We start from the raw sequence: 22687 nt of genomic DNA, 5'->3' as shown, positions 1-22687 counted from the left end.
TTGAATGAGGAGCAACAATTCTTTAATAATAAATCTTTTAAGTATTTGTGCAATCCAGATAAGTTACCTGGATGTGTTGCCTCCTTTCAGCTCGATGTTCATAGAACTAACAAATGGGAAAAAAAGTAAAGTGTACACAATGTTTTTCAATGACAGCAATTGAGAAATATTTCAGAGTTCACAGATACATTATTTCTAAGCATAAGCTCTACCCAAGTTAAATAAAGATCCTTTGTAACATAAAGCTCTAAGCAGATACAAGATTTTTATTTTGTTCCAGTGGTATTATGATTTGAAGATGCAATTGGTTTTCATTCTAGGCTATAATGGAAATAGGGAAGTTATTGAAATTAATTCAGACTTCAATAAATTTTCTCTCTTGCCTAGAAATTATGACCTTTTGATACATGATACATTGTAGTAAACTGTTGGACAGTATGCAAACCCATCTTTATAGTTAGCCACAGGAAGCATTTTTAAATAGTATCTGTAAACTGCCAGTATTGAAGATTTTCTTTTAATTAACACAGCCTGATAGTAAAAAAGGTTTTATTGTTTCCCCAGCTTTATAGTTAGCCACAGGAAGCATTTTTAAATAGTATCTGTAAAGTGCTAATATTGAAGATTTTTTTTTTAATTAACAGAGCTGATAATTAAGGTCTTATTGTTTAGAATACAGACACTGTTTCTGAGTTCAGGAACTGCTCCATCATTTTCACATCTCAGCATTTTCCTTTTCTGTTCAGCCACAGGGTACTGCCATGTGCTAAAATGGCACTGTGAAAGCTAAAACCTTGATGGTCTGTGTTAAAGAGATAAGGAAGAACGCGTACCTTTTGAAGGGGAGTGCCAGTTTCTTTATACTAAGTGCCTGACTGATAACACTGTTTGCTTTTGGTAGCCTACTTAGTCTAGATAATCTTTTGAGCCCAGCCAAACCCAAGTTCTGAGTAATTCCTTAAAAAAAAAAAGTGGGGAAAAAAATACATGTCAAGACCTCAGAGATCTGTATTTTGAGTCTTCTTGAAGTTGGGCAGAAGCAATTTTGCTCGCTTGTTTTTGGGGCTGTTCTTCATTCATACAAAGAACTGTATGTCTGTTTACAGAACTTGTGAAGGAGAAATAATTTTGGCAACAGAACAGGGAAAGAAGTGTCATTCTCAAGCAGTCATGACGTGGGAAAGGTAATAGTTAATTACTTTGTAATGTGCCTGAAGCAAACAAAGCAACAGGTTTGTGCAGTGGGATTGTTTTCCCCAATGCCAAGTGCAGCTGAGGAAATTGGAATGTACTGAACCAAGTTTGGTCAGGAATATTGCCTCAAATATGCTTTGTCTTCTTCTCCTCACTTTAAGAACTAGTTAATTATTGAGCCTTGGGAGGTACTACCAGGGTTGGAAAGATGGGTGGGCAGAGGAAGAGGTACTAGAGCTGGGGCTGGGTAAGAAGCTGTTCTGTGAAGGCTCTGTCTGGAGGAGAGGAACAGTGAGATGCAGGAGCAGGGCAAGTCCATGCCCAGCTGTCACTGACTGCACTGAGGACAAACTCTGCTGCTCTGGGTCTTCTGACAGTTCTCTCTCACCCCTTCTTCCTTCCCATGAGTGAGCTTTGTTCTGTTCCATACTTGTCCCTAGTACAGCACCTTCTCTCAGCCACATCCTCTGCTTCATTTCAGTCTGCCTGATACAGTCTTCCCTCCTCACTAAAAAACCACCAAATCAAGGTATTGTGAAAACCAGGTTGGTGTTTCCCGCTGCCTTTTATTAGCTACAATCAGAGTTGGTTAACTCTGAGGCTTGTTCCCTTCACCAGTAGCTGCAGTATTTCTTCCTGAAGACCTGAAGTAGTTTAATCAAAAACATTTGGGTATTGTGCTGCTGTTCCTGAGTGTCCTCATAAGTGCCACACAGTGACTGCTAAATGCGTACTTGAGGAGACAAAATTATTGCCATATTTCTATTCAAGCACCTAGCTTGTAGACTGTTAAAGATGCAGAATTTTGGGGAGAAGGTGGGTGAGATGGTGTAGGGAGGAGACAGGAAGAAAGCATAGTAAGTATCCTACTCTGTTCTCTCCCCAGGTGAGAATGCTATCCCAGCTGAGATGTTTCAAGCTTTTTCATATACATCCTCTAAGGTTGCCAGCTCAGTCTTCTCTAAGGCAGTCTGTTCTGGGGCCTTACTCTCCTTAACTTGGAAAACATTTTTCTAATTGCTGACCCAAGTTTCTATTTTTGCAGTTCCTTCTCATTCTATCCCCAGTGGAATTGCAGAATTTTTTTTTTTCTTTTCTTTCTTTGTTACTTTTTTTTTTTCCCCCCTAATAGAGCCATGCTGCTTTTCCAGGGTGTGCATTTGAAAGTGTTCTGGTCTGTGGTGCTGACTCAGAGAGTAGGTCAGACTGGAGTGACTTCTGGCATGAACAGATAATCTGCTTCAGATGGGCACTGCTGAATTAGCACGTGTACAGGATAGTGATTCCTGTGCCAGCATGCACCAATCTGTGATTCCCTGTTCCAGAGGAAGCTGCTATTGCTGTGCTATGTGCACACCTTATGCATGGTAAAGTGCCAGACCTTTCGTGTTGTGGGGATTTTGTGTAGCTATTCCCTTTACAAAAGGTTGATGGTAATACCATAAGATTGTGTTGCTTGAGAGAATACATGAACTTTTCACTGCACCAGCTGCAGGTCATTCAATTGCGAGGAGAACCAGAAGGACCAAATAGCAAAGGATGCTTTGGTCGGTTTCAACAGGTAAAGTCCTTCAGCTGTTCACTGTGACTGAGATTACCCATATACAGGACAAATTTCTGTGGTCCATGTCTGCCCTGAAATTTTCTCATAGGTCTCAGTCCAGGCTCTTTGACCATTTTATTATGGTCCTGCCACCTTTCAATCAGTAGCCTGTGATCTCCTAACCCAGTGCTGCAATCCTGCTGGTCTGAGACACCAGCCTGCAGCTCCTCTAGTGCAGCCCTGCAGGCACTGCCAACCTGTGATTAATTATACCAGTTCACACGGTGAGCCAAAGAAAACTGCAGGGACCATCTGAAAACCAAGGGCACAGAGGAAAAGTCAAAATAAAACTGAAGTAGAATGTGATTCACAGGCATGTGTGAAACTGAAGGAGGGCAGAGAGGCAGAGTAGGTGGCAGGGCTGGGCTGTGTGCCTCCTGCAGCCTGATGCTGAGCACTGGGGTTGGTCTGGGCAGGGGCAGTGTTGCATAGGAAGGATGCTTACTGAGGAAGGAGGGTGCAGGGCATGGAGACACATACTTGAATGAGATTTTGTTGACTCTCTGCTGGCTTGATTGAGCTCTCACACCTCACAGTGGTCAATATGTATCGGCTCCACAATGCTGGACCCGCCCAAGGATCTTGTGGATTTGTTTGCCAAGCTCCCTTTCCCCCCTGCCAGCCCAATTTCTGTTTTGTGCTCCCATTTCCAGTGTGACTTTGCATCAGTGGCAGGAGGGTCTAGGCAAGCATGTTTTGGAGTTGGACACATGACCTGAGATCTGAGGAAGGAACAGACGTGCAAATAGCAGAGAGAAGGTGCAAACAGGATTGAAAGATTCTGTGATTGAAGGGAGCTGGTGGCGTGGAGGATAAAGGGGCAGATGGAGAACAAAAAGAAACAGACCATAAAACCTCCAAGGTCCTGTGCAGGGCCAGGGGTTGGCCTGCACTCTTGTGCAAAAGTGATTCTTGTGGGTCCCTTCCAACTCGGGACATTCTAAGATTCTACATAGGAAGTGTCATGAAACTCTGCTCATGTAAGTTAAACAAACGAATGTTTGGACAAATGTGTTCCACTGTGAGGAGTTTATTTCAGTAAATGCCTTTAATCCAATTTTAGGACATTGCAGTTCAATTTATTGTGTTGCTAAACTGTGGGCCTTACTTGTGAAAGGAGCCAGACTGCTTGCCCATAGCATGACATGGGTTTTGTGGCCAAAGCTGATGCTGTTCCCCACTCCACTTCTGACACCACAGCAAAGTTCTTGTCTCAGCTCAAGGGGATGTGACTAGCCATCAGCCACTGCCCTGCAATACAGCTCTTACCTGTTTGAGGTGGGGAGCAGTGTGCTGCCATTGTTGCATACTGTGATAACTGTTCTGTTGAGGTATGTTTTGTGGTCTCTGGCTTCTAAAGCACTTGGGGTTACAGTTGGGACCCATTGTGGCCAAACTTGGTGTTTTTGCAGACTGAGAGTGTGGCCCTGCCTGGCCATCCTTTAGAGGGCACTGACTGACTGTGGTTCCATCATCTGCTGAATGTACCCAGGGACTTGTTGCCACTGAGAGAAGGACCATTCCCCTTTCCTGCTCCCTTCTTCCCTTGTACCCAGAGCTTTTTTCCATTCTCCAGCCCATGCTGTCCTGATCACTTCCCTTTTAAGGGCTGGTTGGATGCAGGGTTGGTTTTTATTCTTTGCACTGAGTTAATTTGGGATGTTTTAGTGATTTAGATCTGCTCTCAGAGACAGAGACACAAGATGGTAGCAGGGTGTGTGGCCCAGAGACAAAGGGAAACTATTGCAGTGCTGATAAAATGCTAAATGACCTTATGCCTCCTGTGGAATTATGTCATTTGCAGCACAATTCTGGAGAAATAATTAATTTTGGTCACCCTGTTTTGCCTAAAAAGGGGGAGAGCAGAAGGGAAGGGGACATCTAAGGGATGAGTAATGGTGAAAGGACTGAAGAAAGAAATGTGTCATGAGGGGCTTCAGATCCTGGGGCTGGGGATTGAAAGAGGATTTCAATGACTGTCCAGAGTAAGGGGGATTTCACTAAGAACTGTAAGAGGTGTCTAGGGCAGGATTAAATGTCCAACATGTTTGGCTCATGTCCCTTTTGTCCTCACAGAAGGGCAGGGCCCAACTGGTGTGGAAAATAGATGTGTCTCTGGCTAAGCACCTGGGTCTCTCTGAAGACCTGAATACTTCTCCCTTTGCTGTCACATTATTGGTGTTAGATAAAACACATTCTTTTTTTTTTGTTGTTGTTGTGTAAGGTCATCAATTTATACTCCTAGAACTGCCTCCATCCCTCTTGCCAGTTTTGCACCTTTCCACTTGGGCTTTGTATGAGTCTGCCAAGAAAGAAAGTCAGTGGGCAGAGGAAGAGGAGCACTGGGCTGGAAGTGGAGCAGGAACTCTCCTGCCAACCAAGATAACCACAAAGCCAAAGGACCCATCTGGGGGTGGTCCTTGGTCCCTCAGCAGCTGGGGCTATTTTCATCCTAGCTAAGAGTGACTCTGCTTCCCCTGGTGCAAGGCAGTCAAACCTGTCCAGTTACCTGCAGCCCCAAGGGGAAGGTAATAAAATGCCAGGTAAAGCAAAAATTAGCAAAATATATAACAATATACAAATTTCCCACCCTTCCTAGGCAAGATGACAATTCACTGCCTTTGACGGAGAAGCTGAAGCAATTGGACTGTTATTTTGAAGCATGTGTTGAACTGGGACTGCTCGAGTCTCAGCCATCCCTGCAGAGGAGCAGAGCAAAAGCGCTGGCTGCTGTAGCCTGCAGTACATGCAGCCTGCTTGTGGGTGGCTTAGAGGCATCTGAACATTTTGGTACTTTTCTGCTTCTAGAAATGTTCATCCTGCTCTAAGCATCCTTACCTCGATGTCCATCCATACGTTGCATGCAGCTGCCTAGCTTATGGGTGCTGTAGGGAGAAATCCCAAACCCTTAGTTATGATGTTGTGTTGTTCCCATGCAAACTCACTGGAGAGCCTCATGATGAATGCCTGGTGAGGGCTTCCTCTCTGAGGCTGATGTGTTTGGTGGATACAGTAAAAGAAGCAGATGCTGGTGACTGGGCCCAGAGAAGTGAGTTACCAGTGGTTCATTGCAGCATCAGCCTTGCTCCACCTTGGCCAGGACTGGGTTCCAGGGGTATTTTATGGTGCAGCATGAGCTCTGCTCCACAGTTGTGAGGAAGGGTCCGTAGTGATGCAGTGTCCCCAGCCAAATGCAAAGGAGAACCACTTTATTGCTAAAAACAGGCCTTTTAAAGCAGTTAGGCCTTTATCAGTTACATAGTTTTAAATCATAACAAACATAATTCAACCAACCACTATACACTACCATGTGAATATGTGATAGTTGTGTAGCTTATTTTTCTACCTCTAATTCAGGTGAGTCTCTTTCCCACAGAGACTCACAGTCCTTTTCTACTTAGATGAAGTAATAGGCTTGAGCCATGATTTTACAATGCCTTCTTTTTGTAAGGTTTTACATATATGCAACACATCAACTTATAGCTGATGACTGAGAGGAGAAGGGAAGGGTAAAGCATGGCACCAGGGCTGTGTATAATCCATCCAAAAGGGGACTGGAAGAAATGGAGCATGAAGGGAATTACATCTAGGCCAGCACTGCAGACTTCACGCAAAACAGCTTCAGAAACATCTCTGATACTCTCTTTGATTGGCCTGCATAGTCTGGGGAGCATCCTGAGTTGCTCTGGGGCAAACCCTTCCATCCTGGTTCCTACAACACTTACATGCTGCCTTCCCCCTATATCTGCACTTTCTCTGTTGGTACAAGTGACAGGACCCTCTGAATAAGCAAAGGATGTTAGCTGTCATCCACTGAGGATGTGGCAAAGGCCTGTGGACAAGCAATACTCTAAACATACCTGCTTAAGATGAAAGATGAACATTACAAGGCTAGTGATTCTTAACTACAGTAGAATGAGCACAGTGAAACCCAAAACAAAAGGGAAAATTAAATAGAAAAGCTACTAAAAATGTCATTGCAAAAATGACTTAAATAAATATATAAATTTTCATATACTGCAAGCTGCAGTTTTTGAAAGCATCAGGAAACAAGCTGTGGAGCACTGGAATGGATAAAACCTGGTTCCCAAAATGCAGCTCTACTGAGCTGCCTGGCCCATGAAATCTCATTGCCAGTGATGCTGCTGTTGGGCCAGAGGCAGGCAGGGGCATGGCCAACCCACGTGCTGAGGGGTGGCTGGGGCATCTGCTGAGTGGCCACCAGACCACGTTCCTACCAGGTGAGCTCAGCCTTCCTTCCAGGGACAGGGCTGCTGCTATCTATTTCTTCTATGCCCAGCTACCAATTTTCAGTAAATTTATCAGAACTCCGCTGTCTTTGAGGCATCTTGGTCAAATTTGGTCAAGGTTACCTAGTAATACTGGGGGAAAAAACAGGCAGTCAGGCCTTGGGATTATACAAGTCTCTTGCCTTTATGAAATGCAGACTGAAAATAAATCCAGAGCTCAGAAAAATAGCAAATGCCTCTGGCTGTTGCAGGGTGCCAGAGAATGGCACAGGCAATGTGCTTTGTGGCACAGAGGTACACAGTACTTTTGCCAAACATGACGCTGAGCTGAGCATGCAGCACCAGAGGGGATGTCCAGCCAGCACAGGGATGGGCATCACAGTGCAGATCTTCACCTAGTGGGAATCTGCTGCTGCTGTTTTCTGCTGCTCTCAGCCTAGACTGTGCCTATTGCGTGCAAGGTGTGAAGGCCTTCAACAGGTCAGATGCCCCTACTAAGACAAGGGATGTTCAGGTACTTCAGTGACCTTGAGTGTGAAAGTCTTTATGAATGTGCACTTGGATTTGGAGGGGCAAAAAAAGGTCTTTGATCATCACAAGGATCTGACTTACTCATGGATGTAGACTGATTTCTTCTAATTGGCTAGGGGGGGTTTTCCAGGTATTTTTCTCTGTAAGAACAAGTCTGTTTCATCCAGCTGCACTATTCAGCTCTGCTGCTGATGTTTTTGTTTTCTCTGCCTGTGGTATTCTGCATGGGCATGAATAAGCAGGTATCACTACTGCACACTGGCAGTCTCTCAAGGGATCTGCAGCAAACAGTGAGCACAGTGATCCAAAATCACCTTCCATATCATGTTGGCAAAGAACAAAGCCCAAGGGCACTGATGCCAGCTAGCATAGCTTGGCAGGGAGGGATGGGGGAGTTCTAACTCCTCCATGTCTTTTCTGACATCACTGCCCCATGGGGTTCATACTGGGTGTTGTTCAGCAGTCCCTGTGCTCCTCAGGGTTGCAGCCAGCTTTGCATGGCAGCGACACAGCTTCGATGGAGTGAAAAGAAGGTTAACAACAGTCTCTGCTTCCTGCAATAGTGCTGCTGCAGCCAGCTTACTGGTCTTCAAAAATAAGTTGTCACTTGTTCAGCTGTTTTACATAAAAGCAATTCCCCCTCTATCTTCATAAGAGCTGGCTGGACAGCTCAGACTTAACAGCTTCAATTTCTTCCCCAGGGCACAACCAAGATGTTGCTGTTTTTTTATCCAAAAATTTCCCAAATCAAGGAGGAAGTCTGCATTAGGGGTCCTGGTGGACAACAAGCTGCCCGTGAGCCAGCAGTGCCCTTGTGGCCAAGAAAACCAAAGTTATCCTGGAGTGCATTAGGATAGGGTGCCAGGAAGTTGAGGGAGGTGATCCTGTCCCTCTGCTCAGCCTTGGTGAAGCCTCACCTGGAGTTCTGTGTCCAGTTCTTAGATTTCCAGTTCAAGAAGGACAAGGAAATACTGGAGAGGGTCCAGCAGAGGGCAATGAAGATGATTCACAGAGTCATGAGGTTGGTTAGCATTGGAAGTGGCCTCTGGAGATCATCTAGTCCAATTGAATAGGGGTTTGGAGCACCTCAGTTTTGAGGAGGGGCTGAAGGAGCTGGGCCTGTTTAGCCTGGAGAAGGAGAGTATCAAAAGGATGCAGCCAGGCTCTTCCTGGTGGTGCTGAACGATAGGACAAGAGGTAGCAAGAAGAAACTGGTGCACAGTAAGCTCTGACTGAACATGAGGAAGAACAACTTTACTGTGAGGGTGACAAAGCACCGGAACAAGCTGACCAGAGGGGCTGTGGAATCTCCTTCTGGAATGATTCAAAAGCTACCTGGATACAATCCTGAGTAATGAGCTCTTGAGACCCAGCTCATGCAGGGAGGTGGAAGCAGATGATTTCCAGTGGTCCCTTCCAACCTTACCCATTCTGTGAAGTGATTCTGTGAAGAATGTGGAACAGAAAAACAGGGCTGGCTTCCCATGGCTCTTCATTCTCACTTTCTGAGTGATTCTGTCATTTTGAGAGTGAAAACAATCCTGTATTTTGCTCCAGAAGGATCAACCCAGGAAGGTATGAGTGTCTCAAAACAGACCACAGGAAATTCTGCTGCTAATTAGCTTTGGCTTCCCTGATTTTCTGTATAATTTTATGTTTGCTACATCTTCATAGATGAAGCCTTCTGCTACTGTGTAGCCAAATGCTACAGTATGGCGCAGTTTGGTCCCATTTGGCCCAAAATGGTCCCATTTTGGGACTGGAGCACCAAAATGAAAGGCTTTCTTTTCTGCATTTTGTTCCCTTGGAAAGGGATTTGCCTCCATGTACCTGATGTCCAGTTACCTGTACCTGCCGCTCATCTCTGCTCTTCAATTTTCCTGCCTATCCCCTTTCCATCTTTGTTCTTATTGCTGGGTCCACATGAAAACCAGTTTTTTTTATAGCCAGAATGTACCACTAATTCCCACTTCCAGGGAGCAAACAGGAGCCCTGACATGTATTGCTTGGCTTGTCAGAAAGCAGGGTTGTATGGTGAAAAACTGTGGAAGGCAGGAACACACAACCGGTTGTGCAACTCCCTTCCCTGAAGGGAAGAGTTTGCCGTTACCTAAGCAGAGCAAGTCCAAGCAGCCAGCACTCCTTCCACACTGCTGTCTCCTGCCTGTGCTGTGAGGGAAAAAAATGGGGGGAAGGAGATGGCCTGGAAATGCTGAGTCTTGGCTAAGACAACAGGCTGCTAGCACATTGTGCAGGCAGGGCATAGATTTGGGCCATCTCCAAGCACCTCTGAGCTACCTGCAGGAAGTGCTTGATGCCAACTGAAGAGCCATAGGGAAAAGTGAACCCAGTTGAACCCAGCTGCCTGTGTGGGTGAACCTCTCACTGCCAGGCCTGCTGCTGGTGGTGAGGCACTCTGCAGCTCCCCTTTCCCCCACTGTACACACCACATGCATCTTCAAATTGCTTCTCCTCATCCCCCTTTTCCCCCTTTGCAAAATGGTCAGAACAAGAGTCCTATCCAAGAGTTTCCTGTTCTCTGAGGAAGTGAATAAAAAAGTAAAAAAAAAAAATCTGTAATTATTGTATTGTTTCTTGCTTAGCCTCCTGACAGATCCCTAGCTGTTTGCTTGGACCATTTGAAGACCCTTGGTTGCTGCCCCATTCTCTGCTCACACAGAAGTTTGTGGCCGGGTTGTGGTTGCTGAACATGAATCACCTGCTCTCTAGAGCCTGACGGTTTCCCGTGTCCCAGTCCTTCTCCTGCAAACAGCTACCAGACAGATTGTTTTAAGCCACAGCTCGTTTTAAGCCACAGCCATACTTTTTAAGCATTCCCTATTGTTAGTATGGAGATTATACAAGATTTTTTTTTCTCAGTCACTAATGAAATCGGCCTGAAAGGCAAACTGGAAGCAGAGGGGTCCCAGCTTGGTCTTATTTGGTGTAGAATGTCCCATGCCTCATCAAGGTGCTGGAGCACATTCTGCATCCATGTGCTGCTCATGAACTGGATTGTGTTTTGAATCTCCACCTGGGGACGATTCCCAGACTGAAAACCAGTAGGTATCACACCTACCTCCTTATGACCTTCACATAGGTGGTGGAGACGAAGTTTGGCTTGGTTGTGAAGCCAGGAGTGAGTATCTGGACTAAATACAGATCTGAGGCAGGCAAGTTAGCAAGTTAGTCATAGAATAGAATCATAGAGGTTCAATAGGTTGTGTTAGAAGGAACCTCTTATAATCATCTTGTCCAACCCTGCTGCCAGGGACAGGGACATCTTCAAGTATAGGGAGGTTTCTCAGAACTCCAAGCTGATCTTGAATATTTCCAAGGATGGGACATCCATTACATCTCTGCACAACTGTTCCAGTGTTTTGCTATCCTCACCATAAAAAAATTCTTCATTATATCTTAAGTGTCATCCCATATGCTGAGCTTGGCTTGACCCTACACAATGTAACACATTTCAGATTACCAAAGTTCCTAAATTGGTCCAAATTGGCCATTAGCTGAACCATCTATTGTGACTAATGTGCTCTTCATGCTGCCAGTGAAGTGTGCTAGTCTGAAACCCAAAAGGAAGTGGGAACCACTCAAGAATACTGAGCTGGGTCTGGATCTTTGTCTGTCCCTTATCATGAGGGTTTTGCAATTAAGTGCTCATGTACACCCATGTCTCTCAATGTCTTTGAAAAAATATGTAAGCAACAGAATGGTGCTCAGGCTGTTTCTTTCACTATTCTCAATGAATGTAGTTGCACCCTTAACAAAGTTGTCCCAAAATGAATGAATAGTTGGTAATCTCTGTTTCCAGCTTTGGTGTGAGAGCCAGCCCAAAGAGGGTCTCCTGGCTCCGCTGGCTCCCCTCCTACCATTCTTTAGTCCACTATCCTAGTGGTGGTACAAAGGCTTTCTCCCTGCTGTGAGCAGGGATGATCACACCTAAGGCTACATTTATATTCCATTATCTCAAGTGTTAGTTCAACCAGGTAAAAACAGTTACCTTGTCCTTCTCTCCCCCAGTGCATTTCAGATACTGCACCAGGAAAATCTGTGTTTCTCAGAAGAGCCTTGTTCTCCACTGCTGTTTTGACCAGGATCAGGTTGGTGGTAGCCTGCCTGCTGCATCCTCCAGAAGTGCTCAGCCTGGGGGCTGCCCTGCCTGAGCAGGGGGCAGAGGGCTGACAGGGATTTTCTAGCTGTGCCCTGCCCTCTATGTCACAGTTAACCTCTTGGAGCCTGAAGGAGGTGACCAGAGGCACTGGTGCCAAGATGCAACTCCCAGGCACTACTGCTGTCGCTATTTATAATTTCCCCTGCCTGTGCCATGTGGATAGGATAATAGGATAGCTGTTCTGCTAAGCAAGCTGTATTTGTTTTTACCACTGAAATATCTTGCTTTGTCATGGTTTCCTTACTTCAATAAGAAGCTTTTTTTTATTATTAATTAAATGTCTCACTAATTTCTGTAAACAAGGAGGGTGAGGCACATGTGAGAGAAATTTAAAACATATTCAGTGAAATCCAGTGTCACAGAGAAGAGGTGTAGAGACTGCAAACTGACCGTGACTCACCACTTCATCAGTCTGAAGAACCACATCCAGAGAGGGCAGTATTTGCCATTTGATGGCTCCTCCTTTGTGCACTGTTGGTGGCCGATCCAGAGGTTACTGGCTCCTTATACTGACTTCTGTGGGAATCTTCATGTGCTTTTTTGTCCCTTTGCTGGACCAAGGTTGGAGTGCTTTGTGTGCTAAATGACAGAACCTGTCAGGTTGACCTGTCATTAGTTTCTCTGACAGCAACAAGGTTTGAAACATTTCTCTGAAATCCAGTAACAATCCAGAAGGGAACGAGATCCTATCTGCAAGAGCTTGCCTGGAGAGCTGAATGGAAAATTATAGCCCTATAACACTATTTACAAAAGACTAGTGCAAGAACTTTTTGGCTAATTAACACTGCCTACCTTGTCTTTTGAAAAGCAGAACTGTAATTTACAGAGGGGCTTGATCCGGAAGCTGGGATCTCAAAAATTGCATATGTTCCTGTAAACATCTGATTCATGTCCAAAATTTTCTGCTAGTTTCCACTTCACTGTATCTCAGGACTGAATGTGGGAAGATGGGCTCTGCTTCCCCTGAAGTTCAAGCTGTGTGGGTCTGGTCACCTCTCGTATTTCACCTGTACAGCTATTAATCCAGCCTGAATCCAACCTGTATTTACTTGATAGGCTGAATTCAAGCTGATGGTTACAAGCCTGTATCCTGAGAGGACCTTTCTCCCAGCAGTGGCAGAATCCTCCTTGCAGACCTAGGCAGCTTGTCACCCCAAAACAATATGGGGTGGAAAGCCACATTTAGGGTGTGTAACAAAAAAGGAAATTTAAGAAAGCTGTCTCTCCTAACTTGTTGCCCTGTGATGTCTCGCATGCAGGTGACCACAGCAATCCAGAGGAGCTTATTTTTTTGTGCAAAAAGCTGACTGCTCCTTTCCTGAGTTCTCCTTCAGCCTCCACTTTTTAAACAGTTGATTTTCATCCCCTTTCTGTGAGTAACAAATTAACGGCGCACAGATCTCACTGCGTTTACTGGTTCTCTGGCTTCCTTCCTGTTGCTTCACACCCTTTAAAGGTTTTAGAAGAAGGTAACAGCAGAACAGGAAAGGTTGTCCTTAAATGCTGATCTCCCTTTGCTGATCTCCAAATGGCCGTGTCCTGCAACCTTCATGGAGGAAAGGAAGGATGTCACTAGGCTTTTAAATTCACTTCATTTTCCTGGCAGCACTGCCCCTCTGCCCAGGGGAAGTTACATCTCTTGGGTCTCCTACCATCCACTTTCTTGTGGCACAGGGCAGGAGACTGCTCTTTTCTCTGTGTTAAAATGTGCAAAATGATTACTCTTGAGGACAGCTTCTCCTCTAAACCATGTGGTGCCATGAAGGAATGTTCAAGATTGCTCCCAGTTGGATAGGAATAACTGAATCAAAAAACCTCAACCTACTTCCACCAGTCCATCCCCTCAGACATGTTCCCCAGGCATGTCCCCAGAGCACAGCCCCTCTCTCTGCAGGCTGCCAGGTGATGCTGCTGCTTGCAGGGCATCCTGCCCCTGGGCTGCAGTTGGGCTGGGTGCAGGCAGAGGAGAGGCTAATGTTGACATTACCACCTGCTGTGGTCCACCACTGCATGTCTCCTGTACCACCACACTGCTGGGGATGAGAGGGAATGAGGTGTGTGGGAACAGACAGCCTGTCCTGCAGGTACTGTGCTGTGAGTGCTGGGGAATCACTGTGTTCATGCTTGTAACTCCACCATCAGCTTGTGACCAGTGACTAAATAACCTCAGAGTCAATTTTTTACTATTCCAGCACATGAGCTCCTTTTTTAGCAAGACAATGTGGCCCCTGGGAGGCTCCAGCACTGATGAAGCAGCTGTCTTGCTGGATTTCCCCTCCTGCTGCTGATGAAAACCACTGCTTCCTTCCACAACCCCCTCCAGCCCAACCCTGTCCTGTTCCCTGGGGTAGCCAGATGCCTGCTGATCTCCCCAGTGCTACCTCCAGCCCCTGCTAAAAATACCAAGTCCCCCACACCATTTTTTGCTCCTGATCTCTTGCATCCCTAGGTGAAGGACAAAGGAAAAAACTGGTATATGTGAAATGCTCTGAGGGAAGTCTCGGTGTGGCACAAGGAGAAGAGGGTTTCAGGGCTGCTGACAGCAGCTGGGCATCACACCTGAGCAGCACTTGGGTACGTTGCTGTTGGTCTTGCTCCAAGCAGAGGCACTGGAGTGATGGCCAGGCACATGGCAACTTCCATCTCTCTTACATAATTCCTTTTTGTGCTTGGTAATGTACCTGGCTATGTTCAAAAGGATGCTGGTGGCTTTCTGAAGGCAAATAAATACATGTGCTCCATCAAGAGTGATGCTGCCCCTCTTCTTCCACATGGGGGGGGGGGGGGGGGGGGGAGAATAAGGCCAAATCAATCAATTAGTGCTGATTAAAAAGGAAGGAAAGGAAAGCTGGCTCAGGTAACATATCCATGCACTCTGAGTACCCGAGCACAGAGTGTTCAGGTCAGGGTGCTCCTCAGTCACAGCCTCATGGAGTAACCTGTTCCTGGCTGCTTCTAAGTAGACAGCACAAAAGCATCAGGGTTGGGCAGGGCTGGCCTTGGGCAGGAAGGAATAGGGACCAGGTGCGGAGGGGCAGGGTCAGTGAAGCGCAGTCACCCCACGGGGTGCTGGCTTACAGGGCTGCCTTGGGAACATACCTTATCTCAGTTCTCTCTGGTTCTCAGACATTTATGCTTCATCACTTTGATTCCTTTTTCAGCATTCCAACCTGCTCAGTGGCAAAGGCAGTGCTGCAGCAGTTTCAGGTTTGCTTGGCTGTTTTCAGTGCCACGTGGCAAACAGACCCCAGAGCTGCTTGGTTATGGTGCAAAACCATGGGGCTACTCTAACCTCAGGAGCTCAGCTCAGGTCCCAGAAAGCAGAGTTGCCTCTGCAGGTCTGAACTTGTCTGTTGAGATGGTATCAGATTCCCTTTGTTATAGACTGAGGGCTGGGATACACTTCTCTTCAGCAGGGAGCTCTGATATGTTTCATCCAATGTTGAAATTGAAGGCATTGCTGGTGGGAAGTGCTGCCTGTTTGGGTGAATGGGACCTGTATGCACACCTGAAGAGGCTCATTAATATGGGAAAATCCACTGATGCCCAGACTGAGAGGCCTCTGAGAACCGAATTTTTGTCCTTCACATCCTGACCTCTGACTGCAGCAGCACTCCCTCAGCTCAGCTTACATCTGAAACATTCAAGTCTTTGGCTAGAGTCCTATCTTGCAAAGGAAAGGTAGGGACAGACCTTGTGAAAGTCTTTCCTATAATGGGAGCATCTTAATGTGAGTTTGCTGAATAGGAATAACCTGGTATCTCTTCTGTGCTGCCTTACAAACAGCACCAACGTGCTAACTTTTTCTTAACACAATATTTTGTCACTTCATTTATTAGTGGGAGCAAGACTTACAGGTGCTAGGCTTGTAAGCCCTCCTACCTCCAGAGAAGTTGCCTGTACCTGGCACTTTGGCAGAGGCAGCCTGAGACAGCCCACACAGCTCTTCCTTGCCCAGCATGCCAGGGGTAAGGCTGCTCGGGAAAGCTGGAAAGAGCAACACAGTGTATTTGCTGCATTATTTTAAGCACAAATTTGATTATTTTCCATGTGGATGTGAAGACATGAAACATGGTGTAATTTATGGTTATGTTAAAACTGCAGTGCTTGAGCTGCTAAGGTGGCCAATGGTTGAGTATCGGCAGCAGGCTGCAGGTTGGATTGCAGCAGGCATTGAAGTTTGAGGAATGCTCAAGGGCAGGTTCCTCTTGATCCTCCAATCTATGTGACATTTGGTAAGGTCTACATGGAGATGCATTACTCACACCCTGCTTTCAGTGGGAGAAATTGCTCTGGGCTTCCCCATGAGTGTCATGGGCAGGAGTGGGTGGGGACTGAGAGCAGGTCACAAGAACAGTCCTTGCAGTGCCATATATACCTCTGTCAGCTTAATGAAAGCCTAATAATTAGGATTGCCATTTTCTTTATTTTTAATTATGAAGTAGCACTTTATTGTAGTGGGCAAAAGTAACCCTGTAATTAGCTTGTATGATTACTCTGTTATTAGCCAGCCTCTGATGCTGCAGATACCCAGGAGAACCCTTGTCAGACTGTCACAGAGCTACATGAATTGGATGGGACCCCTGGCAAAAAACCCACCTTACTACTGAGACCATGCACAAACCTGGCAGGGATGAGGACAGCACAAGGCTCCAAGCACAAGTGGGATGACCTCCAGCAGTGAGATGTTGCCAGCCAAAAGACTTTATCTCAGCTTCTCTGGGCTGCGGAGGCCTCGCCATCCTGCATCCCCAGTGCTCCCAGTCTGATTTCTTTGACCTGCAGAGGCACAGGCTGGATTTCCCAGCTCCAAGGTCCCACCATACTGACATTCCATGCTCACTGGGAGCAGCCTCCTGCCAGAGGGTATTGCTTAGCAATATCAAACTGTTGAGGGCATGGGCTGAGAAATTAATGCTTTGTAGAACAAATTACTTAAGAAAGAAAGAATGAAAGGATGCAGAAGGTTACTGTGAGCAGCCCTGTGCTTCTCAGCCATCTGACCCCAGACCCCAGCTTGTGCTGGTGCCTGGGGTTGTTCCTCCCCTAGGACAGGAGGTGGCATCACCTCTGCCCAGGCATGTTGCAGCCTGCTTACCTTGTTTGGATCTGAAAGACTGAGAAATTTATGTGGTCACTGCAGCAAGAACCAAAGAAGCTTTCCCAGGCAGGAGGCAAGAGAGTGGTGCACTGGTGCAGGGAGCAGCGTGGCATCGATGCCAAGGTGCATGCAGACTCACAGCTGTGCTGGAAACATGCTGGATGGGTTAATTTTTCCTTCTGTTGGGCAGGAGCAAACCCTGTTCTCAGCTTAGCTGCCACTGCTGCCTGCATCCCACGCTCTGCTGGGCTTGCGGGGGGTTTCTTGTCCCCTCCTCTCACCCCCGCCAGGTTTGCTTCTTTAGCTGAGCCGTTCCGGGGGCCGGCTGGTATTTCAGTCACTGAAGAAATTAGTAACTGATTTATGTAACATCTCGTGTGACTGACTGCAGGGTCTTCACAGAGAGACAACTGCAAACAAATGTGCTATCAGCAGAATAAGAAAAAGGAGCCCAGAACATACCCCACAGTGAACAGTGGAATCACACTGCAAGGCCAGATGGCACTTTGCTGCCGTGCAGTGGCACCTGTACCTGTGTGCCATGGCCATGTCCTGTTTCACTGCAGCTCAGCTCTGCAGGAGAGGCCCAGCAGCCATGTTACCATGTTCTTTACAGGGCTGACCAGAGCTGGTTCTCACCTTGAAAAGGAGTTTCTGGTCTCCTCTGTTTCTCCAGATGTCAGGCATGTCCCAGCATCACAGCACTGAGCACTGAGGTACTGTGTCTCCCAGGACATGCTCAGGCTGGTGTCACCCACCAGCAACACCTCTCCTGCTGCCCCTGCCCAGCTGCATCAGTGCCCAGCAGACACAGGAGCTGCAGCTCAGCAGGTGCTGGATGCTGTTGGCTCTCACTCCTCCTCCTGGCTCCTTGCTGAGACTTTGGTGTCTGTCTCTCATCTCTGGTCATCAATGCTTATGGTCAGGCAGAAGGGATAGTCACCCCACACATACATGGGGAAACCTGGGCAGACCAATTCTGGAACATCAGATTCTGCATCTCTCCCTGACTCTCCTGGGGCTGAAGCTTCCAGCTTGGATGGTCCAGGGGTTATTCTGAGTGTGCCCATGTCCCCAGGCCACTGATGGCAGAGCTGATCCCTCTGCAGGAATGGAAACCCCACTGGTTCAGCAGCAGTGGGCAGGAAGGCTGAGCAACATGCCAGCATTCCTCTCAGCAGCTGTGGTTCAGTAGCAAAGGAAATAACAAAGAAATGCTTGCAAAATAAAAATGCTTTTGATGTGAATAGAAATGTTTATAATAATCTGGATTTTTTTTTTCATGTAAATAAGGCACAGAAAATGTGTTTTGTCAAAGTGACACACAGCAAGCACTAGTAGGTGTAGCCATCTCAGGATAAAAGGAACAGAAGCCACTCACTTCATGAACCTGAAAGCTTTCTTAGAATTACAAAAGGAATAAATGATCTTAATCATATTAACTCCTGGGTGGTCGCCTGAGTCTTTGTGAGCAGTATTCATCACATCCCAGACAGTGTAGTTTTAAACTCTCACAAAAGGCAACTTCAGATGATCTCATGAGTCTCCTTTTCAGCAGTGTAAATTATTGCTAACACCCAAAAGGCTGGGATTTAACTCCAACATGAGCGTGCCCATTTCAGCAAACCTCAGTGTGGAAGGACAACTGCTGCTCTTGCTGGTGAAGGAGCACTCTGTGGCAGCCTCCCAGGGCCTCTGCCACAGCCTCAGCATCCACAGGTGTCTCTCAGGGGCTCTGGTGGTTGACAGCTGGTGAGGGGAGCAGAGGGGCTGCAGGAGCTGGGACATTCACCTCTGCCATGCCAACAGCTGGACAGGAGATGTGGCCCCTCCTCGTGCCTCCCACAGGTGCTGTTCAGGACAGCGCTTCTTGCCCAAGGTCACAGAGGCTTAGCACAGCATCAGCCAAGCAGCTGCAATCCTAACATCAACTGCTGAAGCTGCTATATCATCATGTTTATAAAGCATGAAAAACAATGTCTGGATTGTACCTTTCCCTCTGGCAGTGTTTTTTCAAAAGCAATTTCTCAGACTGTCTTGCTCTCAGGTGAGAGGTGCCACTAAATTTTTGCCATACTGACATCGATTTGGCAGCTGTTGCCAGTCTTCTTGATGGTGAAATGAAAGTTCTTCACCAAAGGACTTATTCAAATGCAAAATTAATTAGGCTTTTTTTATCTCACTGCACATGTACTTCAGGAATTTAGGAATATTAAGAACCCCTAGAGACTACCTTCTTTTCAGTTACCATGGTTCATCTCGACAAGCAGCAACCCCCTCACTTGCAGGCAATGCCAGAGTTTTGGTTTTTGATGAGGGCAGGTGGGAACAATCCTGTGTTGTTTCTGGAAGAGGTGCTCAAGTCTGGGCACCTCAGTGTGTGAAGTACTGTGAAGGGCAATGGAAACCAAATTAATCCTCCACTCTCCCTTTCCTATCCCCTTTCCTGCAACTGAGCTGGTAGGAGATGGCAAACACTCTAAAATTCAGTTTATTCACCCAGGATCCTGGCTATGTATCATGGAGAGATTATCAAGTGAAAATGCACCAAGAGATACTATGCCCAACATTTATGATCTAAACTTGGTCTGATACAATGTAAGGGTTGTTTCCCTACAAACCTTTCATGGTTTCTGCCTGCAGCTCATCCTGGTTATTGCAGCATGCCCCCAAAATCATAATCCTGCAGCAAATGTTAAGAGATCTCACCAGCATGTTGTTTTCATTAACTAACAACACAATAGGAGAATGAGTGAAACTCTTTTACGAAAACCCTTCATATGTATTGCTTATAAAGAGAAAGTTCACCTTCCTCTTTCCTTTTGGGAAAAAAAAAAGTGATAAAGCAAAGTGTTTTTTTATTGCCTAACCTAGTTTCTTTTCAAGAATAGAAAAAACTGTAAACATTTTTAGCCTCAATTTATATCTTATGCAGGAGTAGAGTGTATGCAGGACAGGATCCAGCAGTGAGTGACCTCTGCTTCACACAGGAGTGGCTCATGGATGAATCAGTCTGGTTTAGATCATAAATGCTCAAACAAAATATGGCTTTGCTCCATGGGATGGAGCAGCCGAGCACTGCATGTGGCTGTTGCAAGTTTGCAGGATCAGGCTCTGCATGCAGGCTGTGTTCCCTAAAGGACACAAAATCACAAAGGGTGGGCCCCCAGTACCAGTGCTGAGCCTCATGCCCTTGCAATCAGGGACCTCACTGCAGAAAATACAGCTTGGTTTTCAGCTGCATCACTTTTCTGATTGAGAAACTACATAAAGAGATGCATAGGATAGCCCAGTCCTCCTGGGAAACAAAAATCAGGACTGTAAATCTTACCCTGCAGTGTAAACTACAACTTTTGCCCTGATGCTTTTGATCTCCATCTGCAGCACGTACTTTCTACCCTGTTGAGCTTCCAACACAGTTTTTCTGAAAGACAACAGCAAGTGCTGATTTCAGAAACAGCCAATTCCCTGCCTGGGATTCAGCGCAGCACAGTGCAAGGACCAGCCTCTGTACCTGGCCTGTCCTGCCTGTGTGGGAGCTGCCTGGGGCAACAGGGCTCCTTCCCTTCATTTCACAGGGGAGAGGAGGTCGGTGTCCTGGCAAGGACCACTCCATGCAGGTAGCACCAACATGCTGCAGATGGCTTTGAATGAATAAGAAAAATATGTCCAGGTCCCATTTGCAGGTTTCCTGAATATTCTGCTTGAATACTTACTCTCAGCAGCATTTGGATTTGCATGCATGACAGGTTGAATCAAAGGTTTATTGTCTGCACAGCTCATCTGTTTATCTAGAGATTATGATTTTGGCAATAAACAGCTTCTTGAGGCCCTGGGTTGTCTTGTAGGCACAAGGGTCACTGCAGGCATCAACCCTGCCCTCCTGCTTCAGTCACATAAGGACAGATCTGAAAGAAACCTGGAGGATTTTGCAGGAGCTGCTTTCCCCACTGCTTGGCAGCAAGGGAATTTGTTATAAGAACAACAGGGTTAAGAATCTCCCTGCTCCTCGGATTGTCATCTCCAGCCCCGCAGAGGGTGCCCTTCTGGAGTGCCTCATGCACACCAGCTGCAGGGCACTGCTGCAGCTGCTCCAGGGACAGGGACAGGGACCTGTAAACACACCGAGCCTGGCACTGAGGTGGGGCCAAAGGGCAGTGGACAAGGCTGCACACACAAAACAGAGCAGGCACGAGTAAGATGCAGAGGGGCAGCTCCTCTGACTTCAGCCATCAAAAACATGGCTTCACTTGCCCATCACAGGAGGGAAGGGCATCTCCCAGAGATCCCTGTGTCTGTGGCATACAGCATTAGTGACCCATGTAGAGGGACCCATTCTCTTCTGTTGGCTTTAGAGGGGGCCACAGGGATTACCACTACCCAGCATCTTGAAGCCTGCTCCTGGAGACAGGTGGAGGGGACACTCCTGCTCTGCCTTTTCCATTTACAGTACAAAGTCCAAAGGTTAGTTGCTTTACAGTTCAGCACCATGGCCTCTTCTATGGTTCAATGCTGAGGACTACTGTCCAGGGGTCTTTGGGCTCAAAACTGCTCCATTAGGCTGGATGTGGTGTTGAAATGTGGAGCCTGACATCCTTCTAGACCATGACCTACCACACCAGACACTTGCTGTCATGAGACAGATAATGATGCTTTCCTACAAGCAAGGCAAAAAGAAAGATTTTGGGTGTTCCGGATAGAAAACATGTTGCTGCTCTACCAAAAGAGCTAGAATTCATTATTGAATACAGAAAATGAAGTTTCAGTTTGAACTGCCAACAGTGCTCATTTGCAGGCACCGAGGCTTTAGCACTTAAGTCTCTGGACATTTCTCCACCGAGGTTACACATAGCAGAGAGAGCTGCCAGGCAGTTGTAGTCAGAGAAATGAACTTCAGCGTCATGTTCAGCCTCTGGAGGAATTCTGCAGATGCACTGAACTACAGTTGAGAGCATCAGCCCCCAGGGCATGTGTTTGCTATACCCTGTAGAGCCCAGCACATAATTTGCTACCATTATCAACAGCAGAAGCATTTCTTGAAAGGTTTTCCTCTTCTCTCATATAATTCTGCATCTTCTGAGAATTCTGAGAAACAACACACTCTTCTTTCAGTGCTCCATCTTCAGCTACAGAATAGTCAGACCTCTGCACAGCATATCAGGCTCTTCTCAGAGAGGCAGCTGAAGGTGGGTGTCAAATACTTTCAACACTAGCTCTTAAGTAACTACAAAAATACTTTGTTCTTCATCAACAACATAAGCAACATTCTCATTTTTTAAACATAGATTTTATTTCTTGCTGTAACACACCACTGAAATTGCATTAGTGAGTCTGATAACTTCTCCATTTGTTATTTTGGTGGGTTTTGTTTTTTATTGTTAGATGCATATGGTCTTATAGCAAGGGGTTTCAGTCTGTGACACAACTGAAAAGCCTTAGCACACGACACATCATAGAAAAGACATATTTAAAGAAGATCATGTCATAAAAAACCAGTATCAGAATCAATTCTGCAGGACTTGCAAGTAAAAGAAAAACGTATCATCAGAGTGCAACAGACCTTTCTTGAAGTGAGCGAAGGTCATCTGGCTCATCTCTCAAGGACATTTTATTTCATCATGAAGAATTCTTAACTGATTCTTTAATTTGTTCCAGGAACCTTGTTAGGGAGAGTGTGATGTAGTTTTTGCTCCATTTGTGACATGGAGCCTGTTCCAAATTCAGCTTACACACCCTCCTGAATATCTGTGATTTTGTATAAGATTTTAATTACATCTTGAAGTTCCATGTTTGAATAATAAATGCTTTAACTGAACATTTCAATTAAA

The 22687-nt window shown here is 46.2% G+C and overlaps 1 long non-coding RNA gene across 8 annotated transcripts in view; it reads left to right on the top strand.

Moving 5' to 3' along the window:
• Window positions 1-22687, top strand: part of LOC111924493 (uncharacterized) — a 33013-nt gene that overhangs the window by 2662 nt on the left and 7664 nt on the right. For 3 of the 8 annotated variants that reach the window (XR_015287082.1, XR_015287112.1, XR_002861673.2), the window contains 2 exons: window positions 1107-1184; window positions 2081-5352. This is a non-coding gene — a long non-coding RNA (uncharacterized LOC111924493). Of the gene's footprint in view, window positions 1-1106; window positions 1185-2080; window positions 5353-8279; window positions 10152-11617; window positions 11688-13017; window positions 13092-14207; window positions 14290-22687 lie in introns of those variants that run through there. The other 5 variants (XR_015287126.1, XR_015287060.1, XR_002861668.2 and 2 more) reach the window with 4 other exon arrangements.

This window comes from Cyanistes caeruleus, chromosome 1 (genome assembly GCF_971803275.1).
Source record: "Cyanistes caeruleus chromosome 1, bCyaCae1.hap1.1, whole genome shotgun sequence".
NCBI classification, from domain to species: domain Eukaryota; kingdom Metazoa; phylum Chordata; class Aves; order Passeriformes; family Paridae; genus Cyanistes; species Cyanistes caeruleus.
This window is presented reverse-complemented; position numbering and strand designations above follow the sequence as displayed.